Source organism: Miniopterus schreibersii (genome assembly GCF_964146895.1).
Source record: "Miniopterus schreibersii genome assembly, chromosome: 5".
Classification (NCBI taxonomy): Eukaryota; Metazoa; Chordata; class Mammalia; order Chiroptera; family Miniopteridae; genus Miniopterus; species Miniopterus schreibersii.
The window spans coordinates 59,829,450-59,847,588 of record NC_138106.1 but is presented as its reverse complement, the minus strand read 5'-3'; the positions used below and the strand labels follow the sequence as shown (position 1 = coordinate 59,847,588).

The 18,139-nt window shown below is 37.6% G+C and overlaps 1 pseudogene across 1 annotated transcript in view; it reads left to right on the top strand.

The window, feature by feature from the left end:
* Window positions 1-13,497: 13,497 nt before the first annotated feature.
* LOC308557485 (histamine N-methyltransferase pseudogene) overlaps window positions 13,498-18,139 on the top strand; it is a 133,193-nt pseudogene continuing 128,551 nt past the window's right edge. Inside the window, exon 1 of the transcript in view lies at window positions 13,498-14,328. The product of the transcript in view is annotated as a histamine N-methyltransferase pseudogene (transcript). The remainder of the gene's footprint in view (window positions 14,329-18,139) is intronic.

Genomic DNA, 18,139 nt, shown 5'->3' with positions numbered 1-18,139 from the left:
AACAACGGAAGGCAGAAATTAGCCCCAGTGGAAGAGCATGAGCATGCGACCACCAGTAGGAGGCAGCCAGAAGATGAGGCAGAATCTTAAAAGATTCTTTGAATCTACAATCTCTTAGGTTAGGGAGTTGCTTAGGTCTGATGCCTCAGCAGAGGGGCCAGTTGAGACCACCACCACTCACACAAGCTGAGCCCTTTGACAACAATTTAAACCTGTTGTGATAACAAAGAGAAAGTAATCTCTGCAGGCAGTCATATAAGAAGATACACAATTGACCTGGTGGTGTGCCTCACCTGGTTAGAGCGTTATCCAAGTATGCTTAGGTTGCGGGTTCGACCACTAGTCAGGGCATATACAAGGAGCAACCAATGAATGCATAAATAAGTGGAACAGATCAATGTTTCTCTCTCTTCCTCCCCCCTCTTCTCTCTCTCACAAATCAATCAATCAATCAATCAATCAATCAATCAATCAATAAAAAGAAGATAGACATCTGTTTCCTCTCTCTCCTTCCACTCCAATACAATAGGCATAAGTACTAGAAAGAACTTGACAAATAAAGTACTGTCTCCATCCTGAAGAGCTCATGACTGGTTGGTATGACAAGCATTCAAACAAAGAAATATTGCACAATTACCTTGAGGACGTCATAATGAGACAGTTTGTGTTGGGTGCTGATGATGGTTAGGAATTCTCCAAGCAGACAAGGGAAAGAAATCTAGGTGCAATATGCAATGCAAATGTCATGAGGAAATTCTCAGAGGCATGAAGGTGCATAACATGTTCCAAAAAAGAATATTTAATTCGAATTATGGGTACCAGGGGAAGAATGGGTGAGGAAGAACTAGGAAGGAGGCGAGAAAGCAAAGCTCCAAGATAGAAGGCTGGAGTTTCATATTAGATATTGAAGGACTTTCCTTTTACGATGAGATAAAGAGTAGGAGATTTATTCTGTGGGAAATTAGGAACCAGCAAGTTTGAACACAGGGGAGGGTAACATGGTCAGATTTCTATTTTGATCTATATCACTAATGATAATATGAAAAGTGCACTGGATAGGAGAAACTCTAGCATAGAATGGAGTTTCAGTAATACAGACCACCAGACCTATGTTCACAATAACTACCATTTCCAAAAAATGAATGGCAATAAAAGGAGGACTTTTGAGTTCCAGGCATCATAAATTCTCTTCCTTATTTTTTAAATGAGGCATACAAATGAACTGTGGGGAATAATTTTAAGAACACCTGATATAAGAAATTTAAAAAAAGAAAATAAACACCCATTGCAAGATTGCAAGGAATCACACATTTTACTAGAAGACCAGTAATCTCCCCAGGCATTGGTAAACCATCAGAAACCATTAATTTCATGGTTGTCTACTCTGTTAAGACCTCTGACTGATTTGCTGCATACATACATGCATACATACATATATAATGTATATACACATGTTAATGGAACTGGCCAAATGAATACCCCAAAAACATCTGATGCTGATAAATAAACAGTATCAATTGCTAGAGGTTCAACTTCACATTGACCCCACTTTAGCTTTCTATTTCACCCTTTCTTCTTTTTCAATTGGGACAAGGGGAGATACAGTAAATGAGCCATAATTTTTGGCAACACGTATTTAAACTAAGGTCTGCCAAGTTCAAAACTGAAAATGCCGCAGCTGTTTGCACAAAACATGGGCCAAGAAATTCTTGCTTGACTGACAATATGCTCTTGCTTCTGGCCTCACAATCTCTGACCAGGGTATTTATTTCAGCAGCTGTCAGCTAAATAGTGAGAGAAGGAGGGGTTTTCTCACTGTAGAGAAGATCCCTAAAAGGGAAGGATTAAGTGTTCATACTCGATAAATGGGTGTGCTTCTAAGGAGGAAATCTGAATACCTGGCCAGTGGGAAATCCACGTGGGAATGGAAAAGTAACGATTCTTGCAGTGTAGGTAGATTAGACACAGCATATATCCATATAGTAGGAAAATTATCTTACTTATTTTGCAGGGCCTATCCCTGGTGCCTAGGACAAGAAGATACTGCTTCTTATGCAGCATGGCAATGCCTTCTTTTTGCTGGTCACACCAGGCACTATATCTCTGTGAAGTCAACACTGGAGGTGGCAGAAGCAAACACGAAGAAAGGTCTAAGGCAGCACCATCTCCTTTATCAGCCAGCAGCTGTGATGGGACCAGGGCCAAAGGCATTTGTCGAAACAGTCCAACAGGGACAATGGCTATTGCCTGGCAAGGAGGCAGCCAAGCAGATGGAGAAACATCGCCTGAGGCTCAAAATGTAAAGAAATTCCACAGTGATAACTGCAGTTAACAGCCCTAAAGGACACAGGGATAATTTAGAAAACAAAAACTTGGGGAGTTAGAGAACAAACACGTAACCCTTTCACCTTCCACATTCAACTTCAAAACAAAGACAGAAAGTTAGACAGATGGAGATAAAATTATCACAACTTCTACTGATAAAGCTGCCTGCAGAATATGGCTGAAGATCTGCAGTTACTGGAGCTTGTTTGGACTTCATTCTAAATGAGACATTGGCATAGCTGGACAAAAGCAAGCAAGAGGCAGGCTTGTTGGAGAGGACACCAGAATTTTATGCTTTGTGGGCAAACTGGTTCTGAAAAGTAAGAAGAATCTAAGCTGGACACATTTGAAATGAAATATTTCTTATGTAAAATTACCTAGTCTTTTGTCCATGGGTAAGTGTGAACATAGAGGGAAGAGAGGCTCTCCCCATGACTGACCATAAGTTTTCCTCTAGGAGAGTGCAGTGGTAATTTCTTTCTCTTTATGAAAATATAAGCACAGGGGGAAATTATTACATTAACCATAAGAGTAACAGCAATGATTGTTTATTAAATGTTTATCTGCCAGCATTGAACTTTGTATGCATTATCTAAATGTCTCCTCCTTCCAATCTTATTGGTAGGTATTGCTTTCAAACCCGAATTTTACAGATAAGTACACAGAATCCGGGGATCAGGAACCTTGCCTAAGTTTACATAGCTAAGAGCCAAAGTCTGAAACCTGTGCTTCAAACCTCTAGCTTCTTAGGGGTTTGGTGAAGACTCTGAGCTCCTAAGTACTCTGCCAGGAAAGCCAAGAAGGTGGGTAAGGATGGAAGTGAGCCCTAGTTCTATATATATATTATCAGGGGGCAGGGCAACTGACAAAAGGCCCTTGGCCTAGTTGTAACCTATGTCTTCCAGATGGTTCGTTCCACAGTTCCACTGTTAAACTTTTTTATTTAAACCCTCCTATTTCCTTTTTTACAGCTTTATTGAGGTCTAATTGATATGCAAAAAACCCTGTACATATGTAATGTACACAATTTGATGAGTTTATGAGAGCATCACCACAGTCAAGGTAATTACCATATTCGTCACCTCAAAAAGTTTGCTTGTGTTATTTTGCTTGGTGTCTGTGTCTGTGTGTCTGTGTGTGTGTTATGAAGGTATAATATAAAATTTAGCTTCTTAAAACAAGTTTAAGTGTACTTACCACATTTCCCTTATCCATTTGGATATTTGGGTTGTTTTCAGATCTTGGCCATTGTGAGTAATGCTACAATGAACATAGGAGTGCAGATATCCCATCAAGACCCAAATTTTAATTCTTTTGAATGTATACCCAGAAAAGAGATTGCTGGATCACACAGAAGTTCTATTTTTAATTTTTTGAGGAAGCTCCATATTGTTTTCCATGGTGGCTGCACCATTTTACATTCCCTCCAACAGTGCACAAACTTCCAATTCCTCCACATCCTCACCAAGAGTTATCTTTTTTAAAGGACAGCCATTCTAACAGGTGTGAGGTGACATTTCACTGTATTAACTCTTCAATGCAATAATATCAATTTTTTCACAGACGCTAACGATTATTTAATTATATCGCATGTATGAAACACATAGTTCCATATTGCAAGCACATGTAAAGAAAAGGCTTGTAGATACAATATCAGTTGTGATCAATATAAATAAGCCTACAGTCTCTAAACATTGCTGGTGAGAGACAGCAGTCTGTGCACAAAAGTATGTCCTTTTACTAGTATAAGGCAACATTATATCAAATGGACATACTCATGGTGCAAGATACTTACACTGTCATCAACCTTGAAAAGCAAACCAAAATATATGGAAAATTAGATTGTTTACAATAAAGCTATTACAATTCTTACCATTTAGTGGTAAGAAGAGCAAAAGGGAATGAAATGCCTATGTTCCTATGTGATTTGAATAGTTAAATCAGAAATAACAAATATTGGGATATTTTCATCTCTCTGTAAATTTGTTCTCATACTAAATGGCCTTCATATGCTTTTTAAAACCCCTGGTTTTAAACCTATGCTTTTTTCAACAGCTGGACAGTAATGTAATATTCCATTAACTAAACACTTCAGAAGATGTTTGGAGAGCTATTTGTATTAGCTTTTATTTTTTATTTTATAAGTTTCATCCTGTTGTTGTCTTTTATAAATGTACATACTCCTAAGATAGATAATATCCTAAGCTTAATGAGACATCTAACCAACATTTCCCAAGATATTTCTATGTTCCTGACCATGTGCAAGGTACTAAGGATACAAAAATATTCATGAAAGAAGCTCAGTAATCAGATAGGAACCCAGATAAGCAATTAACTAAAAGACAGTATAATAAGGGCTGTAACAGAAGAAACTACACAGAGTCCTGGGAGCTCAGAGATGAGAGTAATTAAGTCACCAGAAAAAAGTCTCAGAAGACTTTTGCTAAAGGTGACTTTTTAACTGGATCCAAAATGGGTCGTTTTTAATTAAATTTATATATCTTTATTGATTTCAGAGAGAGGAAAGGAGAGGGAGAGAGGGAGAGAGAGATAGAAACATCAATGATGAGAGAGTCATTGATCGGCTGCCTCCTGCACACCCCCAACCGGGGATCGAGCCCGCAACCCGGGAATCGAACCCCGATCGCCTGGATCCTAGGTTGACATTCAGCCACTGAGCCACACCCAGCCGGGTGGGTAGCTTTTGATCAAAGGAAAAAGGCAGCAAGCATGAAGCTGCAGAGTTGAAAAAACCCTACAAGGAGGGGAAGAAACAGGATGTGTGCATAAAATAATCTACTTATTTATACCTTCTTTTAGGTGGCAGAGAAAAAACTATTTCCAAACTCATAGAACATTTATGCATCTCCTCCTAATTAGAGCTAAAGACATATCTGTGCATTAATAAACCCATGTGCTATAAATATGAACTACTTTTACTGAGTAAATGTATATCAATGGAGATCTAGGTAGAAGTAGAAACTACTAGATACAAATCAATAGACATCCAGATAGAAACTTTTTAAGTTGTGGTTTTATTATTTTTCACCTAAATGCATTGGCTCAGTATTTATTTAATATTATTGAATGCCTACCAGTTGCCATGTGCTTTATAAGGCACTGGGGATTTAATGGAGAATAAGCCAAAGTAACCTGATTTCACAGAGTTTATATTCCTAGAGAAAAAGTTGGAAAATAAACGTGATATAATTCCAAGTGTGGCTGATTTGAAGTATCTTGTAAACAGCTAAGGTGGAATTACTTGCAGAAACCAATACTTCTCTCAAGAAAAAAGTAGAAAAGACATATAAAAAAATAAAGAAACTTGGTTTAAGGCATTGGGGACTGGCTGAAGCTGCTAGAAACTGAGGAGTTGGGATCACAGAGACACTGGAACCACAGAAGACTGACCATTTTTTTCCTCAGGGCAATTCTTGAGAATTAATGCTGAGAATTAAGTCAGGGGATTACACACCACTCTGTGTGTGCAGGTATGAACTGGCACTCTTTATATCAACCTCTGGGTGGCAGGGTCTAGGGAACTGGAATTAGGAAATTACGCTATAATATGCTGCCTGCTGCTGTTGCTATAAGAATCTGTCCTTTGTCTCTAATCTAGGAGTCTCATGACTTCTGTCAAGGGGCAGATAAGCCAACAGAGCTTTAGATAATCTCATGGGACAAAAGACAGAAAAAAATTGGGGGCTGCCAATACATTCAACCATCTATGAGTCATCTCAATCCTGTTAGGAGACCATTCTCCATGGGCTTCTTCCTTCCGTATTTGTTTTTATAATGAATACCCATGAAGGACATGAATAGCCATGTTCTTCTCTGGAGCAAAGGAAAGGCTTTTTACATAGAGATATAGATCTATCTATAGGGATCTATAGACCTATTCAGATTAGTTATTTTTCTTGAGTAACATTTGACAGTGTGTATCATTTAAAGAATGTGTCCATTTTATATAAATTGTTGAATTCATCGGCATTGAATTATTTATAGTATAGTAGTCTATGCTTCTCCTAGATAAGACAAAGTTGTGTTTCAATGAATTTTACCAAATTAACTAGAAGCACTGAAATTAAATCAGCAAGCACTCTTAAGTTAATAGCAGTTTATGTCCTAATTAGTAAATAAGTAACTCATATTTGGCCTAAGCAGTAGCTCATGGCATTTGAGACATAAAGATTAGGTATATTTAGTTTGAATAAATCACCTTAGAAAAAAATTCTTGAAAATCTTGGAAAATAGAAGGGAACGTTGTTGAACAAAGGTCAGTTTCCTATGAGATAGAAAGGCTTGTTTATAATTAAACTGATGGTGATAAAAAGGCTTTTAATTAGATTTGCAACACAGTTTGGGAAAGGATAGGCTTGGGGTCTGAAACACAGAAGAGTTCAGCCATCTGCTGCCAACTAGCTCTTGCCAACATGTGATTTGCAAGTTAAATTATGCCATCTGATGACATATGGCACTACTTCCTTCTTTAAATATCTTACTCAAAATGAGTTTGCTGCTCTGCCACTTGGCTAAATACTAAATGCTGAGGATGGACTTTCAGAAGTCACAGCCGTTGCCATCATTTTCCTTAGTAAACAAATCTAAGTAAGGAACATAGACCTAAGTTGCTGGCTCATGTGCTATTGTTCTGTGAAGTGATTTTAAGTTTGAGAAACTTGAACTCTGAGATAATCGCATTTGAAATTTACAAACTTAAAATTTTCTTCATAGTTTTAGGGTAATGAGGTGGAGGACACCACAGTCACCTCCCTAGGTTTTGATCCATATCTGAGGAAAGAGGACAGGTGGCCTAAAGAGGAGAAATCAAAAATCTATTTTAATCCATTGCTTCATCTCTAGCATGATGTGTTTATTAACTGGCAAAAGAGTTGAGACTTGTGCAGCAGAAGCTCTCAAAAATTTAAACTATCCACACACTGCAAAACAATGTATTATTATCCCCAGTGGCCTAAAGCTGAAAAACTCTGTTTCTCTCAAGGTTTCAGGCTTGTTAACAGCTACAGCTTTGACCTCAGAAATACTGATTCAATCTGTCTTGAATTGAGGCCACAACCTTTTTCCAGATCCCTTAATCACTCAGCCTCCATAAAAATCTCCATAAACAGTTTTTTCACATGACCTAACTAAACAAGCCTATGTGTGCAAATAACTATAACTCTGTGTGTGGGGATATTTTGACAAGACACTGGCTTATATTTCATTAAGATAACACATGGATATAAATTGGTTTTGTAGTAAAGCAGGCAAACATCCACTTCCTGAAGGAAGGTTGAAAACAGGCATATGAGTTCTTGACAGAGCATGCAAGTGTCCTCGGCCAGTCATACCACAAATTTCTCTAGCTGTAATCCACACGTTCACCTGTAAGGCATGGACTTGAGGCTATTAGAATGGAATGATGGAGCTTATTGATCGTAGTTTTTTCCCTGCTGTTTATATCGCCTATCTATCAAAAATTTATAATCATGACTATCTTACAGCTACCAAGAAGTTTTCTTTAGATAAGACTCAATCACCTGATATACTTGCAACATTTTCTCATATTCTCACTGTGGACTACATCACCACAAAATCAAATTTTAGCTCCCTTTTCTGTTACTATATTCATCTAAAATAAAGCAAACTTGATGGCTTTCCTAAACAAGGAACCGTATCTTAAACATTCCATTACTGTTTGTCATTGTGATCACAAGAAGATTTAAAAGTCCTGCAATGTCCACTTTAACCACCATTTGATAACTATTTCTCCTGAACTAAAAGCAATTCTGGAAGGGCACTGAATTTAATGGCCCACAACAGGATGTGATTCAGGCTGGACCAGGAGAGTGTCCATCTCAACTTACCTAAGGATAGCCAATTAAAATCCCCTTTAGGGGTTGGTAAGGCTAATGAAGAAAGAACAGTTTCTGTGAGATCAAGGACCAGCTGTGTCTGGGCCATCTTGACACCACATGAAGGCACCCTGAGAATAAAGACAAGAGGCAAACATGGCGTGATTTGGAGTTGTGTCCTCTAAGAGAGTGGCCACCAGCCACCTGTGGCTCTTTACACTGGACTTCATTAAAATTACATCGAATCATTTCCTCAGTTGCTAATCACCACACTTCAAATGCTCAACATTCATACCAGCTATTGTACTTGACAGTTCAGAAACAGAACATTTCTTTCATCACAAAGCCTTTGATCCGATAGCACAATCTAGAGGAAGAAAGAGTCCTAATTTCGCCCTTTAAATCTTTGCATCTAGCCTTACCTAAAGCTGGATCCACCTTAAATTCCATTTTGGTTTAAGCTAAAATAATGAAATCTTGTTTAAGTTACATTTCTGACCTTTGAAAAATTTATGAGCAGAAACTAGCCCTCAGGCTTATTTCCCAGAAGCAGTCAGAAAACAGACAACAACCTTCTCACATTTTCCCAATTTCTTCCCATGACCTTTCCTGACAAGACTCAGCCTCACCCTCTCCTTCAGAAAACAACCCTCCCCACCCCTTGGAAGGAGAGCTGTGGGTAGGGGTTTGGTAGGTGTTACCACAAAGCCAGTATCTACATTTCAAAAACAGACAAAGCTGGACATTAGTTAGAACTAACAGAAAGGAAAAGAGCTGAGTTCCATTCTGATTTGCACAGAGGTGACTGGATGTTTTAAAAGGAGAATTGTGTATAGGGAAGGATTGTAAGCAGGGATTCAAAATTACAAAGGGCTGTTCAGTGAAAAACGTGAGTAGGCCAGCCAGCTGTCTGCTAGCTGGGGGATTACTGAAGTTTCCTTCCACAGCCACTGGGAGACAGAGGTCCTAGCCTTCCAGGTGATTACATCTCAAAGGAATGGCTTTCAGGTCCTGGAGAAAGACCTTCCTGATCTGTAGGAGATACATCTATACCTCAAAGGATTAGAGAAAGGATCCAGGATTGTAAACCTTTTTTGGTAAATGTTCTAAGAGAGATCAGGTGTTGGCTAGAACCAAGAGTATATTCTTCAGACAGCCCTAGGTTTTTCCAGACAGGGACTTCAAAGGGGGCTTGGTTGGCTCAGGAACAAGGGGCCTTAGGCTACCAGAAGCCATGTTCAAATTTGGCCAAGCTTCTTAGTGCAGGGATTTGAATGGAGTGTTTGTGCCGGGAGTTCTTTGCAGTTTTCACTACTCAGATTTTTCCAGAATGCAGAGCCAAACATAAATTATGTAATTTAATCCACAAGGCAACCCTCTGAGGTAGGTATTATTATTCCCATTTTACAGTTAAGGGAACAAAGCTCAGAAGGCTTAAATCACTTGTCCAGGTCACATACTAATGCATTCAAAAACATACTGGAACCCAGATTTCTCTGAGAAAACATTGTGTTTTTCCTCACATCACCCATAACTTTCTCTCCCGACAGATCTCCCTAATTTTTCATGCATGTTTCTGTAACTAGTTTTCACAAAAGTGCTCTTGCCTTTAAATGACAAAGCCCCAAAGATGTGAACAGGAAAAAAGAAACCTCACAAAATGTCAGAAACTTGTGATTAACAGGCAGCAGGTGTACAAACTGAAAATGTGCAACTCACATCCATTGTCATCTCGGCAAATGGCTTGTTCCCAAAGTTGCTGAAGGGGGAAATATGATTATCTTTGCTTCCCCAGAAGACTGATAAATCGAATTCAGACTGCTATTGTTCCAGAGACAGCCTGAATCTTCTATAGGATTTTAATCAGCAGCAGCATTATGTAGCATATGGGAGCTATTTGGCTGAAAGGAGACTCCAACTGTCATGGGTACATCTACACAACATGAAAGGAAAATAATAATACAGAATAATGGGACTTTCTTATCTATAGAGCAACTTCCCTGTGAGAAACTCCAAGGTTTATGGTCCTATGTCTTCACAGCATGCTGTTGGGTGGGTCAGGGAACTGCTTGATTATATTCCTGGATGCTGACTGGCAGATTCCACCAACATTGTCATCTCTTTTATAGCTTTTTCTCTATTCCAATCTATAAATCCTATCTCTTTTCAACTCCCCATGTCTCCTGTTCTCTTTAGTTTAATGAATAACTTTCACTGATCCTTCCACATTTACACTGCTCTATCCTTCCTTCACTCCTCTCTCTCACTACTAATTCTCTTTCTTTCCTACCTTATTTTATTAAAAGCTTAGATGGAAAATTAGGGTTCATACAGAAATTAAGTCTCTAGCTCAATGATATTATGCTATTACACCACATCGAAGGTCAAACATAGAGGTCACTTCACTTATTCACTCCCACAGTCACCCAAAGTTTAGTGATGTTTGTTTCAGGATTTAAAGATGAGTAACATGGGGTCTTTTTCTTCAAGTATGGAAAAGAAATATAAACAGCTAATGACAGTGCAATGTGATAAGTGTTATCATCTTACTGAGACCATTGAAGTACATGAAAAACAAAGAAGATTAGCTGTGTGGCATCTGGTTCCAAGAGCTTTCAGGTCTGTTCCAGTGCCAGGCTCAGAAATCAAACACAGTGGTCCCTCGGTTTTCTAATGTAACCCATTCTGGAAGACCGTTCGAGTTCTGAAACGTTTGAAAACCGAGGGATCAACAGCTGACAGCTAGGCCGCGGGATCCTGCCCACAGCAGAAGCCATGGGGCATGTTCGACTTCCGAGGTGTGTTTGAAAACCGAAGCATTTCCTTCCTGGTCTACAGCGTTCCTAAATGGAAGTTTGTTAGTGGGGATGTTCGAAAACTGAGGTGCCACTGTATAAGGCTTCTTTTTATTCCCCTTTTCTCTCTCTGGACCTTTCTTGACATGCCTCACCCACCACACACTCAGAAATGTTGTGAAAGGATATTGTGAGAGATTGCTTAACCATCTGACACACACCAGGAAATGGCACTGACCAAGCTCGTCTGTGAATTGATGAGTCAGGTTTTTATTTTAAGTAACCTAGGCGTAAAATCGAAAGCTCTTGGCATTTGTTTTTTCCCAATTGCAGGAAATGTGAAGAATCAACCACTAGTGCCATTTGGAAGCAAAACGGGATTTTAAAATAAAGTGTGAAGACTCGAGTTTCATATCCCTGTATTTTATCCAAAATTTGAAATCCAAAGTGGTGAGCTAGCAAATGTCAGTTTTATACCCTCAGGTAACAGATAGACTTCATCATATGACAGAGAGAAGAATGGTTGAAAAGAGAAATGGCCACGAATGACATTCTCCATTAGTGTTGGGCCATGTCAGAAGATGTGATTTCCTTCCCCTGACCCTAGACCTAGTTAACTAACTCCAAAAACTCAACTGCCAGAAGTTATAGGAGTTGCTTTCTTTATCATGGCATTGTCATCAAAGTACTCAAGCCATGAAAAGAAATGCCTAAATTAATGGGTGTTTGCAAAAAAAAAAAAAAAAAATCTGCATTGACTTTGTACAAGGATAGGAATTTGGTAAAAGAGAATTCTTCCTCCAGAATCAATAATGAAAACACACACACAAAACACAAAACAAACAAACAAACAAAAAACCCCCTTCTACTAGCATGAAACCTTAGGAACCATCAGACAGAAGAAAAATTCTGGGTGTCTCAGATAAAGCCTAAAAATGAGATTCTAATCACCAGGGATTCTGAGAGGGGTGAGAGTGTTGAGGTTTTATATTGAGCAGAAAAATTAGGTAGTCATGGGTTCCAGGTAAGATTGTAACATAATCCATTAAGTTTTTTAAAATTGAAGATATCTTTTTTCTTCCTTTTATAAACACAGTACCTGGGACAAAATGATGTTAAATGTTTCTTGCATTCATTGAATGAGTAAACAAATAAATACTATTATAAAATGCTCCAAAACAAGATTTAAAACTATTTGCTTAAAAAATTGTAAAAAGACTATAACAGACAATCTTCAACTTATGATGGTTCTGCTTCACAACGGTGCAAAAGCTATACTCATTCAGTAGAAACCGTATTTCAGATTTTGAATTGTGATCTTTTCCTGGGCTAACAATATGCAGTGTGATACTCTCCCATGATGCTGAGCGGCAGCAGTGAGCTGCAGCTCCCAGTCAGGCACAAAATCATGAGAGTAAACAGCCAATATTCTACAATGTACTGTGTTGTCAGTGTTTTATGGATATTGTGTTTTGTGTTTGCACAGCCCATCATGTCAAAAAATCTGTATCTTCCACCCTGGTGAGAAGAAGAGAAAGGCAATTACTCTTGAAATGAAACTCAAGATAATTGCCCAACTGCAGGCTAATGTAACTATTCTGACCATATTTAATGTAGGCTACTCTAAGCTATGACACTTGGTAGGTTTGGTGTATTAATTGCACTTTCAATTTATTATATTTATTATCAATTTATGATAGGCTTATCTGTAGATAACCACATTGTGAGTGGAGGAGCATGTATCTGTATATTTAAAAGCCATGGGAGAGGGAGGCAGAGGTGGATGGAAGTGAACAAAGGGAGGGGAAAAAGGGGACACCTGCAATAATGTCAACATAAATTTTTTTAAAAAAACAAACAAAAACCCATACTCAAGGAACTAACAAAAAGCTATATATAAAGCTTCCCAGATCCACAAATTAATCTCCCAACAAGTTGGTTCATCTTGATTTGTACAGACAACACCGCTATTTAAAAACTGATACACATACTAGGCTTACTGGCTAACTGCTCAACAACTCCCCCCAAAGCCTCACTGTATTCATGTAATAGAATTTTCTTTTTTGCTAACATAAGAGTCCAAAGGCAGGAATGAGATTTGGGGACAAAGAGCTCTGCATCATGAAGTTATTCAGGGATCCTAATCTTTTATATCTATTGGTTCTTCCATCTCCGATTACCTCAAAGTTCTCCACTGGGTCCCCTATATTCAGCCAGCAAAGGATAGAAGACAGAAAGCCTGTAGTCAGTGGTATAGGAGGTTTTGTGGTCCAGGCATGAAGATAAGGACATTACATCTGCCCACTTTCCACTGGTCAGAATTCAGTATTTGACTTTAAGGTAGAAGGGCTGAAGAGATTCATTTTGATAAATAAATAACTTGCACTGTCAGTTTTTAAGCAAAGAAATGACTAAGATGAATGATGGGGATTATATTGGCCATGCTGAATAAAAGAAATTAGCAAGGGGATAAACTAGAGACAGGGAGACTTATTAAGAAGCTATTGCAGAGAAAACCAAATATGGCATCTTCCATGAGTAGCTTGTGTTCTGATCACGACAGATATATTGAATCTTTTCTCAGGTTTCTTAACAATTCCACAGAGCACCAGGGCACGCAGGAGTTAATGAACAAGAAGCTGCCAGGCATAATAGCAAGGATTGGAGACAACAAATCAGAAATTAAGATTCTAAGCATTGGCAGAGATGAAAGTGAAACTGATCTTCAAATTCTCTCCAAAGCACGAGCTCAACACTCAGGAGTTCATCTCAACAATGAAGTTGTTGAGCCAGGTGCTGAACACATAGCCAAGAATAAAGAGTTTGTAGCCAAGTCATCAAAACTCAAGAACATAAGGTTTGCTTGGCATAAGGAGACATCATCTGAAGATCAAAATAGAGTGATGGAGAAAAATGAACTTCAGAAAAGGGACTTTATCCATATGATTAAGATGCTGTATTATGTAAAAGACATCCTGATTACCCTGAAATTCCTCCATCACCTCTTAGTTACCAAGGCTAAGATTCTTATTATTCTTGTGTCAGGAACCAGTGGCTGAAGCAAGCTATGAAAAAAGTACAGATCCCATTTACCCCAGGATGACCTCTGCCAGTATGTCAAATAGACTGATCTCATTCAGATGCTGGACAAGTTGAGGATTAAGTATGAATGTTACGACCTTCTGTCCACTATGGACATATATCTGTTTCATTGATGGCAGTGAAAATGGAGAACTGCTTTGGGAGTTTTTGACAGAAACCTGCAACTTTAGTACAACAACACCTGATCTCAAAGCAGAAGTTGTGAATGAAAGCTCTACAAGATCCTGCATTCAGTACAAAAAAGATGGAAAGTTTCCTTTCTTTTTTCTTTCTTTCTTTCTTTCTTTCTTTCTTTCTTTCTTTCTTTCTTTCTTTCTTTCTTTCTTTCTTTTCTTTCTTTCTTCTTCTTTCTTTCCCCCTCTCTTTTTTTCTTTCTCTTTTTTATTGATTTCAGAGAGAGAAAGGGGAAGGGAGAAAGAGATAGAAACATCAATAATGAGAGAGAGTCATTGATCGGCTGCCTCTCACACATCCCCTACTGAGGATTGAGCCCATAACCCCCGCATGTGCCCTGGCGAGGAATTGAACCGTGACCTCCTGGATCATAGGTCAATGCTCAACCACTGAGCAATGCCAGCTGGGTGGAAAGTTTCTTTTAAATAATAGTCTGAGTTTCATAGTCTGAGGCATAAATATCAATCATGAGAGTGTATTCAAAAGTTTAATTTTAAGCAATGTCAATCATTTGTTTTTGTATTAAAATTACGAATACACCCCATAATATAGAGAATTGCCTTTTATATGTAAAATCTAGAAAATTCCAAGATATTCTTGGACGTCCATGTACAATCATATATGATATTGCTGGTCTTAGCCTATCCCTTCTACAGGTAGAGGCCACATGCAAGCTAAATCCCACATAAGCTGGAAAAATGAGACAATAAGTTTCACTGGCTTATTGACAATAAAATTCTTTCCATTTGTTGATTGTACTGGAATTTCGAAGAACACCAATAAAACACATACTATGGATTCTTTAAATACTAGTAAAGTATATACTTAGTGATACTTTAGTATATACTTATTGATACTTTGAACACTAAGAAAGTATACATTTATTGATTTTTTCCCTTTTGTGAAGAAGCATTTGTTTTGTACATTCCTCTATTGTAGTTTCCATCTTATTTTTATTGATTACTAAAACTAAGCACTTTTAGGATATTACAAAATTTTTTTAAAAAGCTATTGTAGTAATAGTAGCAAAAGAATGAGAAGAAGATGAAAAATGTGCAAGATACATTGATTTGTTAAGTGAGCAGAAAGGAACCAAATGATAGTCTTGGGTTTTACATATGTATATTTAAATTTGAGTGGTCTTTTAGTTATCTGATACACGTTTGGGTGGTTTGATACATCCCACCCCCCACACTGGGGTTAGGGTAATAAACAAAGATTTAGATGCTAAGATGAATAAATAGAGCACAGTATCTGTGGGAAGTCAAGGAAATCTAATGAGGAATCAAGGAAAACAAACAAATGAAAGGAATGTTTTAGTACTATGAGGGTTTTGAAATCAATGTGTGATAGGAAATTGTGTCATCAGAAATCAATATATGACAGGAAATTAAGTGTCAAAAGTGGAAATATTACACCCAGAACATTCCCCGTATTTGTTATGTTGCAATTCACCACAAGTGTCAAACATTCAGATGCAAATAAAATGCTTGAATAAATAATTCCACTTTAACTGTGGCAACTGCCTTACAGTACACATTTTGGAGGATTGTGTAAAGATGTTGTTTTTAGTGCTTTGAAGAGAAAAACTGTACCTGTTAATCAGATTGATCTAATGGAAATTAATTTTAATCACAGTGCTGGCATGCATTATAGAAGTTAACTAATGCTCAATAAGTTTAAAATACATAGTGTAAAGCCCATTACTTAGACAAAAAAAGAGAAAGAAAGATGACATTAATTCCTGGGAAAACAAATATGTACTTTTTAAAGCCTTCCTGCAACCCTTCTGCAGTGTGTGAGAGATATGGACCCAGTAGCAGGGCTGAGCACACAGCAATCACATTAGTGAGAGTAACAGCCAGAGTCAGGAGCTGAATGTGAACCAGCACTCCAGTCCCTCACACACGCCACCTCCCCGTTCCTCCTGAGTCCCACCTGGGACTGATTACCAGAGAATCCCAGGGTTCTCCCTACAGGGTACCAGTCAGGGTAAAAGAAAAGATACTTCTTTTTTTGGGCCTTCTACACATTTCATTCTTTTTATAAGAAGAAACAAACCTACATCTATCCTTCAGTTGTTCAATACAAAATTTGTAGAGATTCTTGCAGGCATCTACATTGTCTCTAGGCAATAGGAACATTTTTAATAACATTTTCATTAATTTCTCAACAATCACTCCATAGTCTACATGCACAAGTACTCTATCAAAATGAATGCCTTTAGTATACATATTCATGAAGTAGAATTTGAAATGTTTAAACACACATACATTTAACATACTCCCGAACAGTGTAATAGATTTTGAGTGCAAAATGGAGCAGAAGATTCCCTAAACAGGAATGTCATTGCTACCAAATAACAGAGCACCAGAGAATATTTGAGCTAGCATGAACCAAGCACTCTCCACTTAATCCCTTCACAACCAAATGAGGGAGGTACTAACATTATTCTCAGTTTACAGGTGAGGAAATTAAAGTATAAAGTGATAAAGTAACTCATTGTAGATCACACACTTTGAAAGTGTCAGAGTAAATGTCGGGCTGGACTGGATGCAGAGTCTGCCCTCTTGACCACTTGACTATGTCTTGGAGCAAGATCAGGGCATAGGCAGGAAGAGGAGCACAGGGATGAGGCAGAAGTGACAAGCAGAGGTCAGACCATGAACAAACTTGGACCACTAGAAATGATAAAACTGCTGTTAATGATTCCAATAAAAAATGGTGATAGTCATTAGGTTCTGGATTTGATGATACATGCAAAAAGGTAATGGATAAATCAGTTGGGGCTTCAGCCAACTGCATCTATTTTCTGTCTTTTGAAAAATAATTACTGCTCAATAGCCCTCCATTGACAGAGACTGGGAAATAAGAAAGATTTGTTGAGTTGTAATTAACATTGGTCTTCCTTCCTGAATTGTTGCTTAGTTGCCAAAAAATTGTATGTACACTCTGTTTTCAGAAGTTTCTGCCAAATATTATCCTCTTATTATTTATTGTAGTTTCCTCAGGAAAATTCTTGTACATTCTCAAGACCCACCAGGGTACAGATTCTTCTACATCAACACATGTTTCTATGAGACCAATTAGCTCATATTTTCTCCTGATAAACAAAAACACAACTTATAACATTACATACTTAGTTAAATTTCTTCTGCACTATTACTCATAGTAGAGCTGCAATCACTGATGCAGGTTATAACTTTTAACAAAGTAACTAATTTTTATCTCAGAGAACTAGAAGGTAGGTAATTGAGAATTGTCATTTGGAGTATTAAAAATTTTTAAATGCACATGATGCACACATTCTTTTTACACTTTTTAAAAGTGTATGGATGGATAAATGACAGATGATAGATGATGATATAGATAGATAGATGATAGATGATGATAGATGATAGATGATAGATAGATGATATAGATAGATGATAGATAGATAGATAGATAGATAGATAGATAGATAGATAGATGATAGATAGATAGATGATGATAGATGATAGATAGATAGATGATAGATAGATAGATAGATAGATAGATAGATAGATAGATAGATAGATGATAGATAGATATAGATAGATGATAGATATAGATGATAGATGATAGATGATAGATATAGATAGATGATAGATATAGATGATAGATGATAGATGATAGATAGATAGATAGATAGATAGATAGATAGATAGATAGATAGATAGATGATAGATAGATAGATGATAGATAGATAGATAGATAGATGATAGATAGATGATAGATAGATGATGATAGATAGATAGATAGATAGATAGATAGATAGATAGATAGATGATAGATAGATAGATAGATAGATAGATGATAGATAGATAGATAGATGATAGATGATAGATGATAGATAGATAGATGATGATA